The 21,094-nt window shown below is 40.9% G+C and overlaps 1 long non-coding RNA gene across 1 annotated transcript in view; it reads right to left on the reverse strand.

Annotated features, from left to right (window-relative positions):
- LOC139063571 (uncharacterized) overlaps positions 1-20,759 on the reverse strand; it is a 114,898-nt gene extending 94,139 nt beyond the window's left edge. Inside the window, exons 1-2 of the long non-coding RNA XR_011516944.1 lie at positions 9,310-20,759; positions 8,581-8,712 (exon numbers count right to left, since the gene is read on the reverse strand). This is a non-coding gene — a long non-coding RNA (uncharacterized lncRNA). The remainder of the gene's footprint in view (positions 1-8,580; positions 8,713-9,309) is intronic.
- Between the last annotated feature and the right edge of the window lie 335 nt (positions 20,760-21,094).

The raw sequence follows: 21,094 nt of genomic DNA on the forward strand, positions 1-21,094 counted from the left end.
ACCAGGTGAAAGCAATGACTAATCAGGGAAGAAACTAACATGATCAAAGAGTGAACCTAAAAACAGAAAAGCAACCATATAACTAAAACTCTAAAGGGAAGGAGTAATACAAAAACCGGTGGGACAAAAACATATTAAAGAGACAAAAAAATGAAAAGCTGAAACTAAACACTGCAGAGGGATGACAGGCTGCAGAGGGGTGATTGGAGAAGACTAAAGGAACACAGGAGACACATAAATGAGATGCAGACAAAGGACACATGGGGGCGCTATGAAACACAAAAGGAGAACCTGGAGTGGGAACTGGAGGGGCTGGGGAACAAAGGGACACAGAACATGACACAGCTATATATATATATATATATATATATATATATATATATATATATATATATATATGTGTGTGTGTGTGTGTGTGTGTGTGTGTGTGTGTGTGTGTGTGTGTGTGTGTGTGCTTTAGATGTAACATTTTTGGTCCAGATTCTGGTCGGAGATTAGGATCATGAAGCTGATGCTATCTGTGGCCGACACATTTTAGTGCTAAAGAGCTACAAGTTACTCACCTGTCCTGCAGGCAGAACAGTCAGTGTTGCCAGCGTGGCAATTGTCACTGTATTTACAGAGGTTTCTGACTCTTTTTTGTGCTGTTGGAAACTTTTGGAGACTCTCACATGAAAGCCCTTTCTTAACAAACTTTGAGAGCTGCCATGGGTCCAAATAGCCCCAAAGGCAGCCCTGCATAGAGAGAGACTTGAATCCTCTGTTGGTGTTGTTATCAGAAAAACAGCAGTGAAGGACATTAAGTCACACCATGGAGTTATCTAAGTGTGTACAGCAAAGTCGAGTGGATGCGTGATTTTGTTTAACCCTGGTCCTTCATTTGCGCCATATGTCTGATTAGCTCAGAGTTGGAGTCATGAGGAGTGGAAATGAAGCGCCACTCAGTGAAAATGTGTCGTGCATCAGTAACAGCCTGATGACCACCTTTTTCTATAGTTTCAGTTGACATTTAAACTTAAATGTTACTAACTCAACAGTCTTTTTCCAGACAAGAATAAACATGATAAACCAAACTTCATGTGCAACAACAGAGTTTTCTACATTTCTGAGCTATGCCGGCCAAACTGGCAGACGTGGGAGTGTCTCTGGCAGCACATTGTGCTGTAGATTTGTATTTATGTAACAGTGTGTATTCTAGTGTCTTCTGACATTTACATAAATCTGTTGAAATCATTTCGAAGAAAAAAATCATCAATGTGTTTTTTTAAATACAAAACATTTTTCACCATGAAACTTTACAGTCTCTGCTGAGAAAGACATAACAAGCCAACAGAATAATCCAAAATTACAGTTAAGTTAATATTTGAGTTAAAGAAACCTAACAGCAACATTTTGGCAAGTTTAGAAGAGAAGAAAGTTGTTTAACAATTCTGGCACTTTTCCACTGGACAATGTGAAAATATGTTTGTAACGTTGCAAACCTTGCAACACGACTAAGGTCTAAGTGATTGAGATAATAAATTTAACCCTGAGCGGGTTTAAATGCTGAAACGTTTTTTGATATAAATCTGCAGCGGATGGTTTAAATAACCCGAGCCCTCAAGTCCACAAACCAGAACCTTCTAGAAGTTCCAAAGACCTGAAATAAAAATCGAGGTGATCGCTCTTTCTAGGCTGTAGCACTCCAACTTCAGAATGATCTTCTTTATCCTTACATAGTAATGAGAGTCTGGACATCTTCCAAAAACAGCGTAAGAACCTTTTATTTAAAGCTGATTTTACCAAATTCTTCTGTTTTTCTTCTTCTTTTTTAACTTGAACTTATAATCCTCTTTCATTTGTTTTATGACATTTGTGATCATTTATTAATTTCATGACTTTGTTTTTCTGATTCTTTTGTTTAAGAGAATTATGATTTTATGACCTTGTGAAATGTTGTTTCTTTTCTTTTGTTTTTGATCTGTGTGAAGCACATTGTGATCCTCTCTTTCTGTGATGAGTACTATAGAAATGAGTAGCTCAAGTTAAGCTAAAGATTTTTATAAAACAGCACAGTACGCTGCACCATTAAATGTTGGCTTTGGTTCACGAGCATTTGTGGGAAAACTACTTTATTTTGATTTAGTTGAAATAAAATGAATTTAAAGTTATTTTACTTATTGGCTTAGCTGTGTACTCATGCACTCCATGATGGGGATGGTGTTCTCCAGGTCAAACTGATTCATTCTCACCCTCCAATAAACGCATTTAGCCAAAGAGTTAATGTTTTCATTAGACTGACCAGATGACCAAATTCCCAAGCCTTCTCTAAAACATGTAAATGTTTACTGGCCAATTTAAAGCAAGGCTGGACATGTGTTTTTTTTTTCTGAGCAAAGGGGCCTTGCAGGTATTATAGAAATAGTGACATAGTTAGCAAAAAATCTATTAATAAAAGGTTCTGTCATGCATCACATGTATGTAAATCATATGTCCTTCATTTGATTTGAAGAACAGGAGAACATAAAATCTGTTTTTGTAGATTTTACACAGAAAGAAATACATGTGACTAAAGTGGGAATACAGGTGCTGGCCAGTAAATTAGAATATCATCAAAAGGTTGAAAATATTTCAGTAATTCCATTCAAAACGTGAAACTTGTACATTATATTCATGCAATGCACACAGACCAATGTATTTCCGATGTTTATTACGTTTAATTTTGATATTTATAGGTGACAACCAATGAAAACATCAAATCTGGTATCTCAGAAAATTAGAATATTCTAAAGGCCAATGAAAAAAATGTTTGTTTCTCTAATGTTGGCCAACTGAAAAGAATGAACATGAAAAGAATGTGCATGTATAGCACTCAATACTTAGTCGGGGCTCCTTTTGCCTCAATAACTGCAGTAATGCGGCGTGGCATGGACTCGATCAGTCTGTGGCACTGCTCAGGTGTTATGAGAGCCCAGGTTGCTCTGATAGTCGTCTTCAGCTCCTCTGCATTGTTGGGTCTAGCGTATTGCATCCTCCGCTTCACAATACCCCATAGATTTTCTATGGGGTTAAGGTCAGGCGAGTTTGCTGGCCAATCAAGGACAGGGATACCATGGTCCTTGAACCAGGTGCTGGTGGTTTTGGCACTGTGTGCAGGTGCCAAGTCCTGTTGAAAGGTGAAGTCTGCATCCCCATAAAGTTGGTCAGCAGCAGGAAGCATGAAGTGCTCTAAAACTTCCTGGTAGACGGCTGCATTGACCCTGGACCTCAGGAAACAGAGTGGGCCAACACCGGCAGATGACATGGCACCCCACACCATCACTGACGGTGGAAACTTTACACTGGACCTCATGCAACGTGGATTCTGTGCTTCTCCGCTCTTCCTCCAGACTCTGGGTCCTTGATTTCCAAAGGAAATGCAGAACTTGCTTTCATCAGAAAACATAACTTTGGACCACTCAGCATCAGTCCAGTCCTTTTTGTCCTTGGCCCAGGCGAGACGCTTCTTGCGCTGTTTCATGTTCAAGAGTGGCTTGACACACGGAATGCGACACCTGAATCCCATGTCTTTCATGAGTCTCCTCGTGGTGGTTCTTGAAGCGCTGACTCCAGCTGCAGTCCACTCTTTGTGGATCTCCCCCACATTTTTGAATGGGTTTGTCGTCACAATTCTCTGCAGGGTGCGGTTATCCCTAGAGCTTGTACACTTTTTTCTACCACATTTTTTCCGTCCCTTCGCCTGTCTGTTAATGTGCTTGGACACAGAGCTCTGCGAACAGCCAGCTTCTTTAGCAATCACCTTTTGTGTCTTGCCCTCCTTGTGCAAGGTGTCAATGATTGTCTTTTGGACAGCTGTTAAGTCAGAAGTCTTCCCCATGATTGTGGTGCCTTCAAAACAAGACTGAGGGACCTTTTAAAGGCCTTTGCAGGTGTTTTGAGTAAATCAGCTGATTAGAGTGGCAGCAGGTGTCTTCTATATTCAGCCTTTTCAGAATATTCTAATTTTTTGAGATACCAAATTTGGAGTTTTCATTAGTTGTCACTTATGAATATCAAATTTAAATGTAATGAACATTGGAAATACATTGGTCTGTGTGCATTGCATGAATATAATGTACAAGTTTCACGTTTTGAATGGAATTACTGAAATATTTTCAACCTTTTGATGATATTCTAATTTACTGGCCAGCACCTGTATTTGAATGTGAATGTTAGAAAATAGTCAAATTTTGTGTTTTTAAATGCTAATACTAAAGGAGGTTTTCATTTTAAATTGTAATATATGTTCTTTTAAGTAGGAATAGTCAGGAATATTAAAGAGATGATGAGCTGTGATACATTTGGTGCAAGCATGTGTGATTTTGGTTTCCCCTGTAGTGTTTGGACCATTAAACATCTAAAGACAGAAGATGCCAATACCTTTGTTATTTTGATGTATTAGGTGCCCACAAACGAAGAAAACACATGATAGATTTTAACTGAATGGTGACTATATTAAAAAAACAAAGATGATAAGAAAATGTTCGTAGACAGACTAGAACGAGATCTGTATACTCGCATTTGATTACAATTTAGGTAAGGTTGTTGCATCAGCTTAATGTTCAAGTATGTTAGAAAACAATTGTTAAGATTTATCTGCAACTGCCAAAGGTATTAAAATACTGAAGATCATGAAAAAGTGACTGGTAAGGCCCGTGTTCAAGCGCCATTATGGGCCATTCCCATCTGTACCGGGTTGGCCTGGGCCGGGTAGCGTAGGTTGTTTACATATCTGGGTGGCCTGGTATTTTTCCGGGCTGACCAAGGCTCATTCTCAGTCCTCTTCTCGAGGGGGTCTGCTTCAGGCCGACCAGGGCCAACACACCCACTGCTGACAGCAAATTCATACCTTCCGTTAGAGCAAGCCTCTGATTGGTGGGTAGAATCAGCCCACATGGGCTTAAGGCAAGGATGTGTGGAATCAACCGGGCCAGGCTGGGGCCAACTGGGGCCGACTGGGGCTACCCGGCCCGGGCCGACCCGGTACAGATGGGAATGGCCCATTAGAAATGTCTAACTGGTGTGGTAATAATTCACAGGCTGAGCTAGAGGTTGAAAGGGTTATGACTTCCTCCTGTCTGTTCAACGATTTCAGTGTGAGATCTTTGAATGGACGTCAAAAATACTCAAGGGAAATACAAACCATTTGGCAAAAGAATAAAAGTAAAGGAAAACCCTGAAAATGAAAAGCAAAAGACAGAACTATTGTTAACATGACAACTAAAAAGTTTATATTTTATCTGAAATTGGTCCAATAGAGATGGGGCAAACCTTTAAACACTACAAACCACTTGTTCAAACATTTTTTAAATGATGCTTAAATAAACACTTTTGAATTTTTACAAGTGAATGGTTCATAAATGTGTTCATTTTTATCGTAGTTCGTCTTTCTAAATGTCTGTTCAGATTTTTGTAGTATTTTAATTCATTTGTGACAGACTCGACTATCTAAATATACACATTGTTGGTAGATTACAAATATTAAACTCATGCACTATTCTCCTACTAATCTAACATTCCTCATTTGCATGTGACCTTGAAAAATGTGGTTGCTAAGTCGTAAAAGTTAAAAGCACCAAAAAGAAAACCTTATTGAACAGGAAAAGACTATATATATTTTAGCTTCTAAGTTAAGTTAGTATTTTTGGTACATTTTTACCTGTTTTGAACATTAAAAAGATGTGCACGCCAGAGTAAAAGGACATCCTCAAAGACCAATCCAGTTCACATTTTCTCTCCTGCTCCTGTTTACTCTTTTATTTTCTTTTTCTTCTACATCTAAGGACAGATGACGGATTTGGATATACCTCCTAGGACCACACGAAGGTGTTTTATAATTCTTCCAGTTGGAACAATGCCCCCTTTGTTATTGTTTTCATAAATGGTTTAATGAATGTGTGTTTCTATGGGAGGTTGTCTTTGTTTTCATCATCAATGGCCTGGTCATTTGCATTTTCTTGATGTGAGATAAATACAAGGAGAGGTTTTACTGCAGAGCACATGAATACAATTTTTGGTCCTCTCCGTCTCAAGCAACTTTAATCACATTGTGATTATGTGTGTCCAATGTGCAAATTTTGTTCTTTATATTTATTTTTTATTTAACCTTTATTTGCCCAGGAAAAAAGTCCCATTGAGATTTAAAACCTCTTTTTAAAGGAAGTCCTGCAGTTATGCTGTGCAATAAGGAAAAAGCCTGAAACAAAGTTTCAGCCATAACCACAAGATTTTCTTTTAGTAACAGATTTGCTGTCATTATGCATTGAATAAAACAAGCAGTGTGAGGCCTCTACATGTAGCTAAAATAGGCATTGTGATGCAATGTACATTTGACATAATGCAAGAGAAAAGACAATTAGTGTTGCTGAACGTCCACTTTAGCTCATAGAGATTTAGCTTCTCATGCCTTCAGGCCTGTTTTGAAGAAGACATGGATACGAAAAGTATGTCTTACAATAGTCAAAAGGTGCTAAATAAATAATAGAGTGGTAGAGTTGTGTATGAGTGATGGTGCAAACAACTCTAGGGGTAGAAAGTGTTTCCCAACTTGTTGGTTCTAACTTTGATGGCTCTAACATTTGCCAGATGGTAGGGGAACACACCTCGAGAGTGTTAAGTCCTTGGTAATGGAAGTTTTCTTCGACAATCTGTCAGAAACGACTGTCCGAGTCTCCTAGTCCAGATGTTTTCTTTTTTGTGCATTGACTTCAGCAACTTTCCTATATCTGTTTGGTTTTGAGCCATTGAGATAGCATATCACACATTAGAGTTACGTACAAGTGAATGCAGAATAGTTTTTTTCAGGGAGTTTAGCCTGATTTTGGTATCGTCAACACAGGAATTGTGTTTTTGTGAATATGCAAAAGGATTTTTTTTACGTTTTGTTACATTCTTGTGCCCACACAGAAATGAGGTTTTTAAAACTCAAAAATTGTGTGAAATAATTGTGTTCCCTAGGCTGCCACCTAGGATTGAGTGTACCAATGATCCTTGGAGCTAAGTTGTCTGAGGTGTTATGACTCTGGTAGGGTCACCCATGGCAAACAGGTTCTAGGTGAGGAATCAAACAAAGAGCAGCCCAAAGACCCCTTATGAAAAAAATACATAAATGGAAACAATGTTCCCTCACCCAGACGCAAGTCACCGGGGCCCCCCTCTGGAGCCAGGCCTGGAGGTGGGGTATGTCGGCGAGTGCCTGGTGGCCGGACGTTCACCCATGGAGTCCGACCGGGCACAACCTGAAGAGGAAATGTGGGTCCCCCTTCCCATGGGCTCACCTATTGTGGGAGGGGCCAAAGGGGTTGGGTGCAATGTGTGATGGGTGGTTGCCAAAGGCGGGGCCCTTGGCAGTCTGGTCCTCAGCTACAAAAGCTGGATTTCAGCAGGGGGAATGTCACCTCTCTGGTTGGGAAGTAGCCTGAGGTAGTGTGTGAGGTTGAGAGGTTCCGACTAGATATAGTCGGACTCACCTCGATGCATGGCTCTGGCTCCAGAACCAGTTGTATATATATATATATATACATATATATGTATATATGTATACATATATATGTATATATATATATACGGTATATACATGGAGGTGGGGTATGTCGGCGATATATATATATATATATATATATATATATATATATATATATATATAGCACCAAATCACAACAAGGCACTTCACAAAGTAAACAGTGAAATTGAACCATTGCGTTCCACTCATAATGTCAGTTAGAAGTTTCCTATTTGAGAAAACAAGCAGATTGCATTTAGTCACTGACGTGTGTCAGATCAATCAACAAGGTCAAGTTCACAGCAACTATTCTACATTTACACGCTGCCTTTAAAACATATCTAGGTTGTGCACACTTCCACCTGATGTCTCAATCAGTCATCAACTGCTTGTGACTTGTGACACATTTATGTAATCTGTTCAGCAAGGTTCGTGTGTGTGTGTGTGTGTGTGTGTGTGTGTGTGTGTGTGTGTGTGTGTGTGTACGTGTATGCATGCATGTGTGCGTGTGTGTGTGCGTGTGTGTGTGTGTGTGTGTGTGTGTGTGTGTGTATGTGTTCAACAATTACACACTGATATGGAGCATATGGAGAGCAATGCACGGGATTAGTGGTCCACAAGCAGAGGGATCACTTTAACAGTAAAACTAATCAATTTGCCATCTAACCCAGTGGTCCGCAAATGGTGGCCCGCGGGCCGAGCCCTCTTTTTGTGGACTAGGTGCGAGATTACCAAGAAGAAAAAAACATTAAAATCACCATTACTACATACAACACCAGATTATAAAATAATACCCCCCTAGGTCCAGACGATCCAATAAAGCAGCATCCTCTTTGAGAAGTTCAGGGTTTTCATCAACACCTGTCACACGTCTTACTGTCCAGGTAGCTGTGGGATGTGCTGCTTTAGCAATCTGTGTGACTCTTTAATCAATAATGTATTTCCATTAGCCTTCAATCACATTCTCCATGGTTGCTTTCTACTGTACTGTCAGAGCGCCATGCACAAATTCTCCAGTTAGAAACAGAAAGTGAAGAAGATGACCTTCTAAAGACAAGTACCTTCATCAGAGTTGTTGCTCCTTACAGAAGCTGTTCTGTGGTCTGGCCCAGGAAAGAGTTGGAGACAGGACAGCATCAGGACTTCAGTGGTAGAGTCACTTCATTTAGCCAAGGAAACAGGAAGATATGGAGCTAAGCAGACAAACAAATAATTGCTTTGATTTGTCTTTTTCAGCCGTTTTATTGCAAAAGATTAGGAGCAGAAAATGCATTTAAGTGTTGAATATACTAAAATGCTCCTTCAATTTACAGCACAATGGAAAATTCCACACAATAGAGAGATGAACAAACCACCCTTCGTCACAATTTTTGGCAGGTATATTGTTCTTTGACCTTTATGACCTTTCCCTCAAACTACCTTACGTCAAACTTGACGGGTGTATTGTTTTATGACCTTTTGTGATGTGACCTTTAATGACCTTTAATATGTGAAGAAATGAATTGATTGTTGTGTAATGACCCATGACGTTATTGATTGTAGTCCCCTTCTGTCAAGATGTATATTGATGAGCTGCTTTGATGTGTTCAATCTGCACCACTTTACGTCAAGTTAGGATTGATAACTCTTTTGTGTTAGGATACCTCACCCCACAGTTCCCATAGCCCCTCCCTTTCATACGTAATACCCCATATCCCTCCCTCCAACCCTGCTTGCCTCTTTAAAAGCTTGAATCCATTTCAGCGCACAGACTGAGAATGTGTCAGAATGGTGAAAGGCCGAAGAAATACCTCTAAGAAAATGGTGAAGCAAGAGGAGATGGATGAAGCGTCTACAACCGATGCTTTAACCTCTACCCGAGAGGAGAAGGAGGTGAAAGAGGAGAGCATGGACACGCCGTCGCCGCTATCACAGACCTTGTTCTGTGAAAAATCCATAGCAATCCATCAGCTGCCTGCAGGGGGTGGTGCTGCCCGCAAACCTACATTATAAATAAAGCTTTGATTGATTGATTGATTGGTTGATTGATTGATTGATTGATTGATTGATTGATTGACATTCTACATGTGTAGAGTTCAGCTTCCTCCTTTTGGCGGTAAAGAGTTCTCCTCTTTGGAGCAAATATGGCCGCTGGAACCTTACAGCTATACCGGTAGTTTTGGGTACCGGTTCAGCTATGACACTTAGGAGCTGTGTCTAATCCATGATGTGGCTGAGGATGAACCTCTCAAGCAATATTTATCACATTCAGCAGTTCTCTCCTACAACGAATGGGCAGTGCTCAACCTCGCAGTTCCACGCAGGATGTACAAAAATGATCGTGAGAGACCTCATCTCGCTGTAAAATGCAACAGGCTGCAAGCTCTTCCATCGCTGGATGAAATCCAGAACGCCGTGATAGCTTTCAGCGCTTCATGGGAGGAGCTGGAGGATGCGGATGGGCAGTGGATTTTCAAGGCCTCGGTCCGGAAGAGAGGATCGGAGCTCTTTTTTGTGCTGGAAAATGTGCATGCTGGATGCGGTATTTACCGCCTTATACAGGTTGTACCTTTTGAGGCCTGTGTGAGAAAATAGATGAAGTGGCGAATCATATCACTTCACTTTTTCGTACCAGCCGCTGCTGGAAAGACATTCTGACAGTGCGAAAAAAGCTGGAATTCTAAGCCCCGCCTCAGGAGGAGGTGGAGGAGGAGGAGCGGCGGTCGCATCATCAAACTATGCCCCCCCACCCCCCATCACTAGTTATAAAAAAGCTTTTAGCTAGAAACCATTTCATCCCAGACGATCTAGCGCATCAGCATGATGGGTTTCTACACTCAGTCCACCCTTGATGAACTATGGACCCTGGACAGCTTTTCCCCGCAACCGAGCTGGGTGCTAGCCGCTTCATCACCACCGAGATACAATGGTAGTCCGCGGCCCACGTCACAGCCACCACCATCATGCTTTCTGGAGGATAACTTCACACGGCTCCCCACAATCATGGAGGTTCCGGAGACCATCTCTGCTAACGTACCATTCAGACCCTGGATCCACGAGACTCCAGCGAGTCCTGATACTCCGCATCCTTCAGAGACATCAATCCCTGACCTGCCACCAGTTTCGCCTCAACCTGCAACATGAATGTCTTTACGTAGTGAAAATGAATTGTTTTACGATTTTCACTTTTCTGACATTATCAGCAGAGTTTTAACACCTAAGCTGATTCAGGCTCTTCAAAGTTTTCTCAGTCTGCATGGCTTCCAGCTGGATGCTGAGATCCTGTTCACCATGGCTGTGACGCAGCTGCACGGATTTAGGGCTATATTATATTATATTATATAAAATATAGGGTATATTTTATTTATTTGAACCTTTTTTGTAATAAAGATTCTTCATTTGGGAATTCCTAATCCAGGAAAAGCCAATAACTTAAAAAATTAAATTAACTAACCATTTAAATCAGTCTGAGGAAAGAAATAAACTGGTTTTCTTAGATTTTGCCAGTCTCCAGGTAAACTTAAGGGTAAGAGTGGGCTGCACTCTTTTACTAATACAGATTTTCCAAGGTAAAAACGTGTTGTTCAAATGAAGTTTTTGCTGTCTACAGCCACCCACTTTTATTCATTTATTTCCGTAATGCCTCTGCTCCAAGTCCATCTCCTTAAATCCACTTAATGCTGACCTCTACCACTCAGAACCAGTTCCCTTACATGTCCTCTGCTGTACTGAAAATGGTTCAGGAAGTTCATTTTCATATCTGTAGATTCTGCGCCTCTTTAAATGTTGCTTTTTCAGGCCCGGAGCACATTCCAGGCCAACCCTATTCAACCTCACGGTGGGTAGCTCCATGGCTAGCAAGGCAATTAATGACACACTCCACTGATGCACAGAAGGAAAGTGGGCAGAGGTTTCCATCTAATAGCTGAAATCTTGTTTTCCTTCAGCATTAACTTCTTCTGGTGTCACATTAGGGCTTTCTGTAGGGCCTGCATGTGGAGGGAACTAATCTAGTTACATAAGTTAATTTACAGACAGTTCTAAAAGTGGGTGTCCATGAGGACTCTCGTGGTATGTCATGAGATAGTTGTAAATAAGAGAAATATTTCTTAAAGTTTTTTAAGGTAAGTTAGTAAGCCTCATTTAGTAGTTTCTCTCCTGTTCTAAAGCATGACAAACAGTTGTGAAGCTGTGTGCAAAAAGTCTAATAACTACTGCACCCATTAAGGGAATAAATACAATAACAATTATTTAGAATAGGTGTGACATTTTCAATTGTGTGTGTGTGCGTACCTGCATGCATGTGTGCATGCACATGTGCGTGTTTATGTGTGTATGTTTGAGTATGCATGAGAGAGAGAGAGAGTATAAAGTCAAGGTAGAATTCTCAACTACACATAAAACACAGATCTGCAGATACACTGAAATGTTTCCCAAAACAGCCTTTTGACAATAGGATCACCATGTAGCCAATTTTCTAAAAAATTTATATTTTTTAGGTTTGAATTATATTTTTAGATTTAAATGATACTTTGTGGCTAGTTGATGGAGTGCTGGCAACCAGTATTGACTCTGTCAAGCTTATTCTTGAAATATAATTATATATATATATGAAACATATTTCTTGAAATATATATCTGAAAAATAATTTGGCCTATACCGATTTAACCCTCTGGAGGCAGGAGTTGCAGATTTGCAACAGGTAAAACCTGGTTACTCCACGTACGTATTTCATGAGCATGTTTTAACTCAGAAGTACCCCTGAAGGACTTAGTTGTTTGTTTGTTTGTTTTTTTTTGTTTTTTTTTTTTGTTTGTTTTTTTCCATCAAAACTTATTTTGAGCCTGAGAGGGTTAATAACCTGGATCCAGGTCTGTTTATCTGAGTTTTTTTTTTCTTGGCCTGCCACTTTGAGCCTTAACTAGAACTGTGCCTGTGGTCTTCCATTTCCTCAATATGTTCCTAACCGGAAACAGACAGGTGAAACTTCTGAGACAGCTTTCCGTCTCCTTCCCTAAACCATGATGGTGACGAATCTTTATTTTCAGGTCATGTGAGAGGCGTTTTGAGATCCCATGTTGCTATTTTTCAGAGAATATTCACATAGGAGGAGAACTTACAATTGGCCCCATTTAATACTGATTCTCATAACTGAATTCACCTGTGTATGGAGGTCAAGGGTCACTGAGCTTACCAAACTAATTTTGAGTTCGAAGAATTAGTTCTAAAGGTTTTGGAATCAATAAAACCACAACAGTGCCCAAATGTATGCACCTGCCAAATTTAGCTTAAACAATGGTTGCACACTTTCGGTAAATCCTATAGACTTTGTTTCACATCTCAAATATCACTGAGTTTGTCTCCTATATGATATAATTAACAGAAATGTTTTATCATAACAACCAACAAACAGGGAAATCATAAAGATTGTCAAGGCTGCCCAAACATTTGCATCCCACTGTACCGTCTTACTTCTTTTGAGTTCCTCTTCATGCCAAAATCACATGGACACGGCATTGTTCACACATCCACAAAAGCACCTTACCAGTTATACAACAGCTCATCACAATTTATGCTACTTATTTTGTTTATTGTGCATTACATTTCAGCAACTTTTCATTTAAAGTCTTATAAGGTCTCAGCGTTTTTGTGGTGGCTGTTGGGCCGTGTCATGACATGATGAAACTTTTTTTTTTATCTGATTAACTATCAACAGGTGGACACTCGTCAAGCTCCGCTGTGGAACAACTTCCTCAGAAGCCTTTTCTGAAAAATATCTAAAATCAACATGTGACAGAGCCTTTAGTGGGCTTTTTGACATTGTTTTCTAACAGGAAATAAACTGACTTCTAGCTTCTAGCATAATGCATACGATTAGATTTCCCTGCAACTGGGCATAATTCAGTTTGTACTTACAACATTAATGTCTGAGAACCTAGGTCAAGTGTGACTTATGGAAAATGTGGGCCATATAATGATGTTTGCATGGAAATGTTTTGAATCTTTTCATACACTGGTTCTAGTCTGCTTCTTCAGGCTTTCAGTTGACGGACGCAATCTGCTCAGATCAGCAATTTAAAGTGCATTTTGGGTTAAATTGAAACAGCACATGTAACTTCCATGTGTAGCAAACTGTCAACAGACTGGTTTTGTCTTACTTTCTATCTCCTTCCAGCAATGACTTGAAATTTATTTTATTCAGAAGACTCAGAAAAGTTGCTGCCTTTGTTTTGTTATGATGGCAACTTCCATAAACTTCAGATTGTCATGTAGAACGGTGAATTTAATTTCAAAAGCCTCTCTTTGGTGTTATAGGAGAGGAAGGGGGTGAACATCTCAGAAAGGGAGGCACCTAGACACTGAGGGTTCGGGGGTGCCCCAGACAAACTGTTTCCCAAAGGTCAGAGACTCTCTAGGTCACCTTGCTTCTCACACCTTTGACCCAGTTCTGACCCTAGATTCTTATGTCAGTCCTCTTGTTCGCTCTTCCTTCTTCCATCTCGGCAACATTGCTAAGCTGAGTCCAATTGTCTCGCTCTAAACTTGAGACTGTTCTCCACACCATCTTCTCATGCTTAGACTACTGTAACTCTCTTTTCACGTGTCTGAGCAGAACCGTCTACAGGTGGTTCAGAACGCCTGTGCTCGGCTTCTGACCAAGTCCTCCAAACACACCCACATCACCCCGCTTCTCCTCCAGCTTCACTGGCTGCCAGTCAACTTCAGGGTTCATTTCAAGATTCTGGTTCTGGTCTTCAGGGCCTTACATGGACAAGCACCATCTTACATTGGCGATTTTCTCGGTCCCTACACCCCCAGCAGGTCCCTGAGGTCCAGTGATCAAAGCCTACTGGTTGTGCAGCACCAGGCTAAAGACCAAAGGTGACAGATCATTTGCTGCTGAGGCCCCCAGACTCTGGACCTCTCTCCCCCTGAGCCTGAGATCAGTGGACTCAGTGGTCTCCTTTAAAAAGCAGCTGAAAACTCACCTGTTCAAGCTGGTTTTGGCGTGACCTTCATCACCATCCTTTCCTTATTCTGCTCTTCATCCCTATTCCGCCTTTCTTGAGATCCACTGATTTCCTTTTCTTATTCATTTTCTCTTTCCTCTCATTCTTTTAATCACAATTTTTACTTTTCCCTTCACTTCCATCTCTGATCTGTAAACAAACCCCCTGATGTGTTCAGCACTGTTTATGCATTTTTGCCGTTTGTAACACCGGCTTGGGGTAGGATGGTGTAAGGCGGTACTGCTGGTGTCACTCATTCCAGCTCCGGCCGACTCAAGAGCTGTCGACACATCATGGATGTGGCTGTCAGACAGCCTGACAACCGCTGCACTTCATTCAACCACATTATGGTAAAGTAGTAACAAGCTACTTTACATGCCCAGTAATTAGGGATGGGTACCGAATTCGGTGCTTTTTAAGGTACCGACCGAATTCCATAGTACAGACCAAGCACCGATTCACGTCATTTCAAACGGTGCCTCGTTTCGGTACCCGTCCATCATAACGAGAACTTGCCAAGACAGCTGCGCATGCGCAAGAGCGTTATGTCGTTGTTCGCTGCGAACCAGTTGAAAACAGAGCAGCATGGTAGAAAGAACGCACGCTAAAGCTTGGGTGCACATCACTAAATGTGATGGGTAACTGGGTGATGATGAAACCAGCGACAACGATCTAAGCGAGACAGCCTCATCTTAATCTGCTCCGCTAGGTAAATATAATTAGCTTGATATGTTAGCTTCCGTTTCGCTAATGGTGCGTTCGCTTTCTCCTCGGAACTCCGAATTCCTGACTAGAAGAACATGAACGCGCTCTAAAGTTTGACTTCACTTTACTAAATGTGACGGGTGAAGATGAAACCAGTGACAACGATCTAAGTGTGAGGCATCATCATTTTAATCTGCTCCAGCAGCTAAATAAACTGTTTAAGATAACGTTAGCTTGGTATGTTAGCTTCCATTGCTACCATTGTTATCAGCTAATGGTGCATTCGCTTTCTCCTTGGAAATTCTAACTTCCCAGTAGGAAAAATCAAATGAAAAAAGACGGCAAAAGGAATGAAGATACACAGTAAATTTAGTTCACAGTAAAGATGTTTGCTTCAGTTTAATCGTCAGCTTATAAAACTACAAGGACGATGTTAAAATACAAACAGTTGAATGTTATTTATCGTGATAGATATCAAATATTGTTACATATTGGGAAAAATATATATTTAATTATAAAAGAGAATTAAAATAATAAACACTCAAAAGTATCGAAAATTGGTACCGTTAAGTACCGGTATCGATTCGTAGGTACCGGGAATTAGTACCGGATCGATTCAAATGTCAAAGGTACCCATCCCTACCAGTAATGGTAATGGCGTTGCAACAATGAGACAAGTAATTCATTTGATTACTCCGTTATCTAAAAAAGATGTCGTTAGTAAGACTGTTTTGTCTAAACACCATTACTCCCAACCCTAGTGGTCACAAAACTTTGCACATCTGAACCTGTCTACACATATGGACTATCTATTTTTCTCTAAAAAGCTGCTGCAGAGGTCTAAATCAAAGCCTGTATCTGACTTAGTGTTCTTTGCTGTTTCAAGCATGTAAACCTCTGTGTTCATTTACTCCATTTAATGAAAAAGTTGTTGTCTGCAGAGGGAAAATGGCCTCCAAGGAATCAGTCTTTCGAGTCCCCAGGTGAATATTCTGCCATATACTTACCCTTTTCTTAAACCAGTTACTTTGTTATAATGTGGTCCCATTCAATAGAAAGGAGTTAATACGTTATATTTGTTCTGGGAGAGAGCCATGCATAAACAATACCTCTAATCTTTTAAACCTTCTGAAAGCTGTCTCACTCTGACTAAAGAACTTGTCTCATGTTCTCAGCCCTATGTCCTGTCTCCATTTTTCATTCATGATCCCCTTCTCCTCTCCCCTCTTTTCCCTTTCCACTCCAATTCCTAGCCTGCCCAAAAGGCCTTTCTTTATGTCTTATCCTCTTCATTGTTTAAAATAACCTAATTTCATCTAACTCATTTCAGTTTGTTTTTACAGTGCTCATTAATGGCAAAGACACTCCAGAGCACCTTACATAGTGACCAGATCCAATAAAACATGGTCAAATAAAAGAATAATTTGAAATGAGGCGGTGTTAAGTTTGTAGGTTTATAGCCAACTAAAACTGAGCCTCCTCTCATTCTTCCCAGTCTTGAGAATCCCATGAAGAGCAGAGCCGTGTCCAGGACTTTTAAAATGGGGTGGCCCATGCGGGGCACTTGTTTATGCATGGGTGAAACCAATGGTTATGCTTATTTATTTATTTACACAAATCGTTTTTTTTTTTACTTCCTAGTGAGTTTTTGAGTTTCACATTGCACAATCACCATTTTTTTCCTCTTCATCTTCTAGTTTTGTGGTGGTTAGCAAGTCACTTCTTGTTGCATTACTGCCACCAACTGGAGTTGAGTGGGACTCTAAATACTGTTTATGTAAATATGAAAAAATAATAAATAATACTACAGAAATGTTCTGTAGGCCTGGGCTAGTCAACAATGTTAAAGGTGCATGCTACCACACTATTTTGAAGTTTACAACCCAAGGCTTTTGTCAACAATGTAAAGTCAATTTAAACTGGAATTTGGTAGGGTGGCACCTGGAGAGGCCAATCAGATTCTAAGGGTGGCATGTGCTACCCCAGACCACTCCCTGGACACGCTCCTGATGAAGAGACTCAATCATCAGGTCTGTCCACCCTCCTTTCGCTCTTCCTTAATTTTGACACATTAATGTGGTATAACTGCTGCTGGTGAAACAACTATTCAATCCCACTTTGTGTGTCCATGTCTTCTTCTTTGTCACATTTTTGCTATTTGCATTGACATATGGCAGGAAGTCCTGAAATCCCAAGTTGCAACATTTAAGCTGCAATGTTGGGATTTACTAACAGAGAATTATCATTACAGGCTCCGAGAAAGTGTGTGTGTTTCTGAGTTTCTGAGTGTGCACTCAGAAAGAAAGAAAAACATCTGACAGCTTCTCTGTTTCAAGGCAGCTGCAATGATAAATTGCACGTGTGACCCCCAAATTCCACTACCTCCGCTCCGCTCCGACATGAACGCCGGAGCAAAATCGGTCCCGTTGTAGTCAATCAGAGCAATTCCACTACTGCGGCCGTGCTCCGGCAGTGCGGCGCAGTGTGCCACCCTCTGTTCCGGCGTCCGGCAAAAATAGAATCAATCCTATTTTTGCCGGACGCCGGAACACCTCCGCAGTAAATGGACAGAAATCACAACCGCCCAACAGGAAAAGGAGCAAGCACAACTTCCGTTTTTCACAATGAATCGACAAACAAAAGGCGTTTTTTGTTTCATATGCACAGTTTTAACAACTATCAATGGCGGCTGAACTTTAAATGCATAAAAATAACCCATAAATACAGTTTCCACTATCAACGTAGTCACACTTTGTTGATCCAAACACTGCTGATCTCTCAACACAAATGATGGGCAGATTAAACAGTTCATTTCGATGCTTCTCCCACACAACGGGTGTTTGGATCTAACTTCCGCGTTTAATGCTCGAACTGTATCGCAAGATCTCGAAAATCCCGCGGATGCTTGTTTGCCCACCTCAGGTCTCCGCACCGGAGCGGAGCCGTTGTAGAGCGGGTAGCAGTAAAAATTGAGTTCGGAAGCGAGCGGCTGTGGAAGGCGGGGGCGGACCGGAGCGGAGCGGAGGTAGTGGAATTTGGGGGTAAGTGAGTATAGGTCTATGTTTGCTCAGATGTGCATTCACTTGAGTTTTTGTGTTGCATGGTAACTCAAACTGATGGACAGTATTATGGGTGCTCATGTGTGCACACACACACACACACACACAGACATAGAATTCACTATCAATGAACTAAACTGCTCCTCTGCATTTAACCAGTGTTCTTGTTGATACATGCCATTTTACCAGCTTGATCAACCTTTGTTGCCATGATTGCCTTACTTGATTACAGCATAATTGTCCTTTCTTGCTTTACCCATAATTTTAACATCAAAAACCATTGAGAAGCTCACATGATGGATTTCAAACTAGAATTAAATCCATCCATTAATGCCCTGCAGCCACTTAATCTTGTTCAGGGTTGTGTGGGGCTAACATCTATCTCAGCAGTTAAAGGGGAGGAGGTGGGAAACATCCTTTAAAGGTTACCAGTTCATTACAGTGCTACATAAAAACACACTACACAGACAACTATGCACACTCACACTGACAGTCAATTTAGACTTCCTGTTTGACCAAGCGTGCATGCAAACTCTTGCAGGGTATCTGCAGGTTTAAGGGAGCCAAATTTAAGACTTTTTAAGACCTTTTTTAAGGCCACTTAGACCAAATTTAAGCTATTTTTAAAATTAATTTTAACCTTTAATTTCCAGCTATTGCCTGGAACCGGTGCTAACCACGTCGCGAACGTGGGATTAGCCATCCAGTTACCATTAAACTTGCGCTTCCCCATGGAGCAAGCTCCCACTAGTTTAAACAGCTAATGTGCTCATCTAAAAATAGCCCCCCTTTCACAACCAACTGAATGAGTACGGTTCCGCTTATGCCAACATCGTACACAAAAAATGCTGAACACCAACTAGAAAGTCACGAAAATTTTATAGAAATAAAATAATCTTGTTTATTGGGTCTTTGAAAATTTAAGTCCTTTGGAAACTGTATTTAAGGATTATTTGTCATTTTTAAGGATTTTTAAGGCCTTAAATTTGGAAAAGCTAATTTAAGACTTTTTAAGGACCCGTGGATACCCTCTTGTACATGAAAAAACATGCAAACTCCACATAGAAATGTTCAAACCAATATTTAAAACTCCAGCTGTCTTTGACATTGCTAACCAGCAGAAGTCATCAGACCTGGGCTCATTCAAGGCCAAAACCTCTTAGTATCTGTGTGGCTGCCATTTGCCTCACGTAGTTCAACACAAAACGGTCTCACAGAGTTGATCAGGTTGTTGAACGCGGCCTGTGAAATGTTGATCCACTTCTCTTCAATAGATGTGTGGAGCTGCTGTATATTGGCAGGAACTGGAACGTGCTGCAGTAAATGCCGATCCAGAGCATCCCAAACAGGCTCAATAGTAGAGTGTGCTGGCTCTGCATGAACCGTGATGTTTCAGCTTCCAGGAATTCTGTACAGATCCTTGCAACGTGGAGTTGTGCCTTGTACGTCAACATGAGATGATGGTCGTGGATGGATAGCACAACAATGGCCCTCAGGATCTTGTTATGATATTTCTGTGTATTCTAAATGCCATCAATAAAATGCACCTGTGCTTGTTGTCCACAACTTCTGCCTGCCCATACCATAATCCCACTGCCACTATGGGCCACTCGATCCACAACATTGATATAAACAAACTGCTTGCCCACATGGTGCCACACACGCTGTCTGCCAGCTGCCCTGGAAAGGGAAAACCGGGACACATTCGTGAACAGAGCACCTCTCCAACGTGCCAGACACCATAGAATGTGAACATTTGCCCACTCAAGTGAGTTACTATGACGAACTGCAGTCAGGTCCAGACCGTAGTGAGAAAGCATGCTGAAGAGTTTCCCTGAAATGGTTTCTGACAGTTTATGCAGAAGTTCTTTGGTTATGAAAACCGATTGTTGCTGCAGCTGTTCGGGTGGCTGGTCTCCGATGATCATGGAGGTGAACATGCTGGATGTGGAGGTCCTGGGCTGGTGTGGTTAGATGTGGTCTGTGGTTGTGATGCCAAATACTCTGAAAACACCTTTGGTTTTCCGTTTTCATTTGAAAAGAGTTTTTCAAATGTTCTAACCACTTGTGCTTCTGGAAAGGACAATGTATAATTTTATTAAGATTTTTGTTACAAGCCTTCAGAAAAGTTTTGAATTTTGTACTTATATTCACAGTCATTTAACTATGACAGTTTCTGATTTGAATTTCTTTTACTGTGACCTTTTTGATCTTTTCATTAAAAACACTGAAAGCTCTCTCACACACACACACACACACACACACACACACACACACACACACACACACACACACACACACATTGACTGGTAGATGGCCATTTGTATAGGGCCTCCCATGGCATTTTACAACTAACCATTCAATTATAGTCGTGGAGGGCCGGTATCCAGCATGTTTTCATTTTATCTCAATTTCAACACACTTGATTTCATACAGCAAATAATTAACAGGCTTCTGCAGAGCCTGATGACCTGCTGCACAGGTTAATCAACCACTGAATCAAGTGTGTTGGAGCAGAGAAACCACTAAAATGTGCTGGACACTGGCCCTCCAACGTAGCGCGACTCAGGGTTGCGAATGACCACAGTCACCAATTCTTGATCTCTGAATTGTGTGTACTGAAACTCTAATTTCCCTCTGGGATTAATAAAGTATCTTTGTTTGATTGATTGATTGATTGATTGATTGATTGATTGGTTGGTTGGTTGATTGATTGATTGATTGATTGATTGATTGAATAACCCTGAGTCTGACAGAACAAAAGCTGTTGTATACTGGTACAACCAGTCCCCACCACCAGCAGGCAAAGTGGCAGAAGTGTT

Source organism: Nothobranchius furzeri, chromosome 16, assembly GCF_043380555.1.
Source record: "Nothobranchius furzeri strain GRZ-AD chromosome 16, NfurGRZ-RIMD1, whole genome shotgun sequence".
Classification (NCBI taxonomy): Eukaryota; Metazoa; Chordata; class Actinopteri; order Cyprinodontiformes; family Nothobranchiidae; genus Nothobranchius; species Nothobranchius furzeri.